Genomic DNA, 7981 nt, shown 5'->3' with positions numbered 1-7981 from the left:
TTGAATCTGGAAACAGAGACAGTCAGTCTGTGAGTTCAACACACACAGTTGTTCCATTTGGTAAGATTGAGGGTGTTACCATTACACATGCTAACAAAGCCACAGTTAACATAACAATAATACACACACTGCCCAGGACACTCACTTGTACCATTTGTTCACTGGAATTTGGCTCCCAATTGTTTGGCATGTTTGGCATGTTTGGGACTCCACCTAGTGGGGCCTCCTATTACTAACAGTTGCGACACTACAGTATAAAAACATGGACATCAAAAATGAACTTCGTCATATTGGGAACACACTGTGTATGTAACCTGAGAAGGCCATGACCGTTTTGTATATGTAATCTGCAAACTAACTGGATATTTCAATCTTCTTGTTAATATATTATGTTTGTTTTTCATTTTATTAGTTTATTTGGCTTTACAGCTCATTACAGGGCTCAACAATAAGGATTTTCTCTGCGAGTTCAGATCTCTACAGTAATGGCCCCACCACAAATATATTTTTTATTATTATTATTAGTGGTGCTTGCAAAGCATCACTATTGTAATCTCACATACTTATTTTTTATTTTTATACTTTTTATTATTCTATCTCCGTACAAAACTTCGGCACCTAACTCGTCCCGCACCGTTTGGCGTAGACCCACGAATGAGGTGTCAAATCGAACGGCCTATTGAGGACACGTGTGCTATGACTTTTATAAGCTGATCGGAGTACGGTATTTGCCCCAGGGGCAAAAAAGCGGCCGAAAAATCCCATAGACTTAACATTGAGACAAACTTTGACGCGTCACAGCTCCAAGCGAGGATTTCAGTAGAAACAAGTGATTTGCCACATTTGAAGAGGCTGGCAGGCTCTGTAAGAGCATACCTCAATATGGGGTAAAAGTTGCACCCTGGGGGCAGGAGCTGCCCAAAAATGCCCCAATTGACTTATAATGGTGTAGGACGGCCCATGAAATGAAAAGGCATAGGGATTTGTATTGAACATAGCTCTGGATCACAGTGTCATAGAGACGAGGGGTGGGCTCATTTTACTCAGACAACCAATCAGTCTCTCTGGATCATTGTGAAGCTATCAAGCCACGCCCTAGCAACCATTAAGAGCACCTTAGCAACAAGTCCCATACACTTCTATTGAAAAAGATCAAAGGGATATCTCCGGATAGAAGTGTCATAGAAACACAAGGGTGGTCTCGTTTGACTCGGGACAGCAAACAGCCAATCATGCATCACTTCTACACTTCCTAGCCCCTCCCTAGCAACCATTGTCGAGCACCTTAACAACCAAAATCCATAGAGGGATATCTTCCATTCTGAATGTCACAGAGGCATGGGAGTTGGTTTATATCATTCATACTGACAAGCAGCCTTTGGAGATTCATGATTGGCAGCTGCCAAGCCACTCCCTAGCAACTACACAGAGTACCCTAGCAACCGCTTAGCAGTAACTATATCTCTGCACCAGAAAATCAGAGAGACTTCTGGGTTGATTTATTTCAATCAGGATGGCAAGGAGACTTCATAAGTATCACTATGTTAACTGCCTAGCAACCAGATGGGGTTACCCTAGCAACCGAGTAACAAATCACATATCTCTGCATCAGAAAAGCGTAGAGACTTCCGGGTTGACTTATTTCAATCAGGATGGCAAGGAGACTTCATTAGTATCACTATGGTAACTGCCTAGCAACCAGATGGGCTTACCCTAGCAACCGAGTAACAAATCACATATCTCTGCATCACAAAAACATAGAGACTTCGGGTTGACTTATTTCAATCAGGATGGCAAGGACACTTGATTACTATCACTATGGTAACTGCCTAGCAACCAGATGGGGTTACCCTAGCAACCGAGTAACAAATCACATATCTCTGCACCAGAAAATAGTACAGACCTCTGGGTTGATTTATTTCACTCAGAATGGCAAGGACACTTGATTAGTACCACTATGGTAACTGCCTAGCAACCAGATGGGGTTACCCTAGCAACAGAGTAACAAATCACATATCTCTGCACCAGAAAATAGTACTGACTTCCGGGTTGATTTATTTCACTCAGGATGGCAAGGAGACTTCATTACTATCACTATGGTAACTGCCTAGAAACCAGATGGGGTTACCCTAGCAACCGAGAAACAAATCACATATCTCGGCACCAGAAAATAGTACAGACTTCGGGTTGACTTATTTCACTAAGGATGGCAAGGAGACTTGATTAGTATCACTATGGAAACTGCCTAGCAACCAGATGGGGTTACCCTAGCAACCGAGTAACAAATCACATATCGCTGCACCAGAAAATAGTACAGACTTCCGGGTTGATTTATTTCAACAAGGATGGCAAGGACACTTCATTAGTATCACTATGGTAACTGCCTAGCAACCATATGGGGTTACCCTAGCAACCAAGTAACAAATCACATATCTCTGCATCAGAAAAACTTAGATACTTCTGGGTTGGTTTATTTCAATCAGGATGGCAAAGACACTTGATTATGATCACTATGGTAACTGCCTAGCAACAAGGAGGGGTTACCCTAGCAACCGAGTAACAAATCACATATCTCTGCACCAGAAAATTGAAGAGAATTATGGGTTGATTTATTTTAATCAAGATGGCCAGGAGACTTGATTACTATCACTATGGTAACTGCCTAGCAACCAGATGGGGTTACCCTAGCAACCGAGTAACAAATCACATATCTCTGCACCAGAAAATCGTACAGCCTTATGGGTTGATTTATTTAAATCAGGATGGCAAGGAGACTTGATTAGTATCACTTTGGTAACTGCCTAGCAACCAGATGGGGTTACCCTAGCAACCGAGTAACAAATCACATATCTTTGCACCAGAAAATAGTACAGACTTCCAGGTTGACTTATTTCACTCAGGATGGCAAGGAGACTTGATTAGTATCACTATGGTAACTTCCTAGCAACCAGATGGGGTTACCCTAGCAACCGAGTAAAAATCACATATCTCTGCACCAGAAAACACTACAGACTTCGGGTTGACTTATTTCACTCAGGATGGAAAGGAGCCATGTATTGTATTACCTTGGTAACTGCATAGCAACCACATGGGCTTACCCTAGCAACCGAGTAACAAATCACATATTTCTGCACCAGAAAATCATACAGACTTCTGGGTTGATTTATTTATGACCATAATTTTTGTTCTTTTCAAATTATAACATGCTGTTTGACGAGTTTTGCCACGGCAAGCACCACTCACATTTTCTTCAGGAAATGTACCTATCTAGTTATTATTATTATTATTATTATATTATGTCAACATTAATATTATTATCATCACCATCATAATTTCTATATAAATTTTGTATACATTATGATTACTTTATTTTAGCAACATTTCTATTTGTCAGAACGAAAGAAATGTGTATTATGGATGTCACGTTTTCTTTACAAAAGAAAATGGAGATACCACAAATTATTTTGGCTTATAAGTTGCACGGATAAAAATAATTATTCAGCTATAATATAACTCCATATAATAAATTCATAAACATACTTTTGCTTAAAAATTGTAAATGGCTTAGCTGTGCAATAGGCTTCTACTTTACAACAAGGGGAAGTAAAGAAGGTCAGTGTTTTTAACCCAGTGGTGTGACAGAGGCAGAACATCAGGCAAGCAGAGCCATTTCAATTCCTTGCTTTAATTTAAACAGAGTAGCCATAAAACTTAATTAAACTCAAATTAAGCAGGGATTTACAGTATATTGACCTCAATGTGACATTAATAAACTGTTCCAAAAATATGCATTTTCTGCTTTCTAATGCACAGATTTAGATGCCAAAATACCTCTTATCTGAAGAATGAACAAGACTACAGCACAACCTTGGGGGAAATATCACCACATGGCAAAAAACAAAACTACTAGGGTCTCCATTCATCTGCATGTTCAGTTTCTCTGAGAAAATGAATGCTGAGTGAACTACTGTAGCATGAAGAGTCAATGGCATTTGAAATGATGTCATCCATTCCTACATTGTTTTTTTCTTAAGCAAGATGACATCAAACTAGGGGTTTACAAAACCAGCAGAAAATGTGAATAAGTTGAACATTGGCTAAATATACCACATGCACGCACGCACACACACACGCACACACACACACCCACACACACACACACACACACACGTGCGCCTCCCAGTGTCCTGGCCAGCTACAAGAGTTTCATAGTATTCTTCAGATAATGCAAGGTTACAAAAAAACTAAAACAAAGAAAAAAACACTTAAGCCAAGTTGAACACCAAATCCACATTGTGAAACTATACAAATAAAGCCACTTGAACACATTCCATGGAATTATGTACTGTAGCTGTGAGTCAAAGACAGAAAGATTGTTAACTCTTTCTCTCAAAATAAAGTTGTCCACAATAGAGAGAGGGAGAGAGGAAACATAAAGAGAGTGAGGTTGAGAGAGCGACAAAGGAAGAAAGATTACAAAAAAGTGAATTGCTCGAAAATATGGTGTAAAACTTGTATTTCAGATTGTGCAGCCTCTTATAAACATGCATAAACAGTGACCCCAAAATGTATCTGGACACTTAAGTCACACTTAAAAATGTAAGAAACCTGTGCATTAGATAACAGAATCAAGTGGCATTTATTTTCAGGAAAGAATGCGCAAGCACACCCCTTTCATGCAAAATAAATTCCCAAAAAGACATTTGTTAGACTTGGATGCAGTGACAAGTTGATACTGTTTAAAATGAAGACAAATGTTTATGTGTTAACACACAGTTTATGTAATGAACAACACCAGTGGTTACTCAGCTAGGACACCTGGGTGAACTTGAGGGGAACTGATTTCATAGGTAGCCACTTGCAAAACTGGCACAGAAAAGTGAAGTTAGCTCTAAAAAAAAAAGCTCTAGCAGCATTTGTTTTCAGATGCCATTTGGTTTATCAATTTGAAATCTAATGCAAACGCATTTTTAAGTGTAGCTTAAGCTGAACAGAATGTAATCAAATAAGAAACCTCAAACACACTGAAGTACACAAACACACACCCAACACTGAAAAAATGCATTCACTGGCTAACACATCCGCCTTATCCTACAATAAGTCCAAAACTGGCTGTACAGAGTGAAGGTCTTGAACTTTGGTTCAGCAAAGGGTTTCCACACCTTTTGAAAAATGAATACAGATTCTCACTCACAAAGAACAATTTCTAGGCATAAATGGACATGACAGTTGTGCAAGCATAATTTACCTATATACATGATGAGGGAAACCATCTAAATGCTTTGAAACCATCAGACTTTGACTTATAAGACATTGGTATGATATCCATTAATGCTGCAGGATTTATTGAATTAAGAATGAAATTGAAATTTGGTCTTGTGCGGTTACTTAAAGGTGGAGTAAGTAATTTTTATCTAATACACTTACATTCCAATACATTCCGCGAATATCTCTTCATGGTCCGCTAGTTCTCCGTTCTGTGTGTGCGCTGAAAAAAATATCTGGTGTTTCTTTGGCTGTAGTTCAAATATCAACACTCTTTCTCAGGAATCGTTCAATCCACCTTTAACCTTAAAAGGCTGCGACTTAATATACAGTCTGCATTGTGCACTTCTGTCAGCGCTGTGTGAGCAAGCAGCACCCTCTAGTGGTCTGGATAGCTTTATTCATTATCCAATTTACCACAATAATACAGAATTATAAAGGGGATTTTGTTCCTTTGGTTAAAACATTTTATTTTTCCATGATGTGGTTGACATTTCTGTGGAATTATACAATGTATGAATTTGTAATGTTATATCATATACAATGCATACATGTAAAACTTGAGTTCTGTTGTTTTAAACTGCAAATACAAAAGTGCAAAAACATTTTAGAAGTACAAAATAAAAATAAATCATCATACAATAATATATAGTTATGTTTGTACATTTTTTTTATCTTTCTATCTTCTATTTATGTTTCAATGTGGCTCTCTTAAAAATGTTGGTATGTGTTCAACAGATCCAATATATATTCAATGGAAATTATTGATAAACTGCATGCCCAAGTATTAGGCTAATTGTATTCCTCAGGATTACTTTTATTGTTGAACAAACACAATGCTCTCAGTCAATCCAAAATGTTATTGAACCTCAAATCTGAATGATTAACAAAGAAAAAGTGAGTTTTGTATTTCTCAGGGGAATATATAAGTGTGCACAATTATTAGGCAACTAAATTACAAAAAGAATTTCTCCCAACTAAATTGTTTATTCAAAATTTGTAGACTAGTTGCAACAAATAAGTAACACAAAATTTAAATTTCCTACAAATTTTGGCCTTTCAAAAATATTCAGTGATCAATATAGCCATGCTTCCATGAAGTCTCTCAGTTTCTTGATTTGTTCACGATCAACTTTTGCTGAAGCTGCAACCACAGCCTCCCAAATGCTGTTCAAAGAGGTGTATTGTCTTCCCTCACTGTAAATCTCATGTTTGAGAAGGGTCCACAAGTTCTCAGTAGGATTTAAGTCAGGTGAGGAAGGGGCCCAAGTCATTATTTGGGCATCTTTGAGGCCCTTGCTGGCTAGCCAAGCAGTGGAGTATTTGGATGCATGTGATGGAGCATTGTCCTGCATAAAGATCATGGCCTTCTTCCTGTACCACTGCTTGAAGAAAGAACTTTCCAGAAACTGGCAGTAGATTTGAGAGTTGGGTTTCAATCCATCTTCAACTCGAAAAGGTCCAACTATCTACATCCTTAATGATAGCAGCCCATTCCAATACCCATCCTCCTCCTTGCTGGCATCTGACTCCAAGTGCTGCCTGTGTCCATTAGTGATCCAGCCACAGGGCCCATCCATCTGGTCCATCAAGAGTCACTCGCATTTCATCTGTCCATAAAACCTTTGAAAAATCTGTCTTCATGTTTTTCTTTGCCCAATCTTGATGCTTCAACTTGTGAATTTTTGACCAGCTACTCGCTAAGTTCGTAAGATCGTTGCTATCTGTTAAATAAAACGGTGTGCTGTAGTAAAGACACCGCCATGCTCTTAAAGGCAACTCCACTTAAAATGGCACCTTTACATTTGTGAACGAAAGGGGCAGGGGCTTGAACCCCAGTAGCCCCCGTTCAGTGCACGTCAGTGTGTCTGTGTATGTTACAGAATTGTTTTCAACAGACCTGTTAAAAATGAATCATAATCGGCAGCAAGGCTACAAATTTGCCCTGATTGATCAGGATTTGAACCCAGGTCACTATGTTTACTGCCAGTATGGCTTACCACAGTACCAGTGTACCATATATAATTAATTAACTCTGTCACTTTGTTATCTTTAATGGTTGGAGAAAGTTACTCAAACTATTATAGTTAATCAAGCTATAATCAATTCATTGCAAAGAAATAAAAGCAATTTAAAGTATATTATTGACACATAACAGCCTATGATGCTTTAGTGTTGCAAATAAAATAATTAAACATGCGGTTTAATGCTCTGATAAGCGTAATCGCCCGTTCCCATTCAAACCAATGTCCCACGTTAAGAGGGCAATGTTAGCCTGTGAAACATTTAAAATCGCCCTTAAACTGTGTCAAATTCATTAGAGCAGACATCGATGAAAAACTTCCCAAAAAATATTTTCTTTGCTCCTTGACTATTCACAGTAAACAAATCTGCTGAAAATGCAAGTACACTTATTCACGTGCACGCGCACATCCCCAGTTATCACGATATCCAGTTGATCCATAACACCGGCAGAACCACACCCACGACATCAGTTATCTCTGATCCACTGCAGCTAAACATCAGATCACCACATATGTAGACATAAAACCACACCTCATCAAACACATGGCCGGATTGCGTGATGACTGACAGCATCGGGTTATCGTGACTGACAGCCGAATGGAGCAGCATCGGCGCAAAACATCCGTTATCTGGCGTTTGAGCCTGGATCTACACCCTTTACAATTCAAAGCAATGTAAATCGCATTAAAAG

The sequence above is a fragment of the Xyrauchen texanus genome, chromosome 19, assembly GCF_025860055.1.
Source record: "Xyrauchen texanus isolate HMW12.3.18 chromosome 19, RBS_HiC_50CHRs, whole genome shotgun sequence".
Classification (NCBI taxonomy): Eukaryota; Metazoa; Chordata; class Actinopteri; order Cypriniformes; family Catostomidae; genus Xyrauchen; species Xyrauchen texanus.
The sequence above is the reverse complement of the archived record's forward strand: the minus strand, read 5'-3'. Positions refer to the sequence as shown.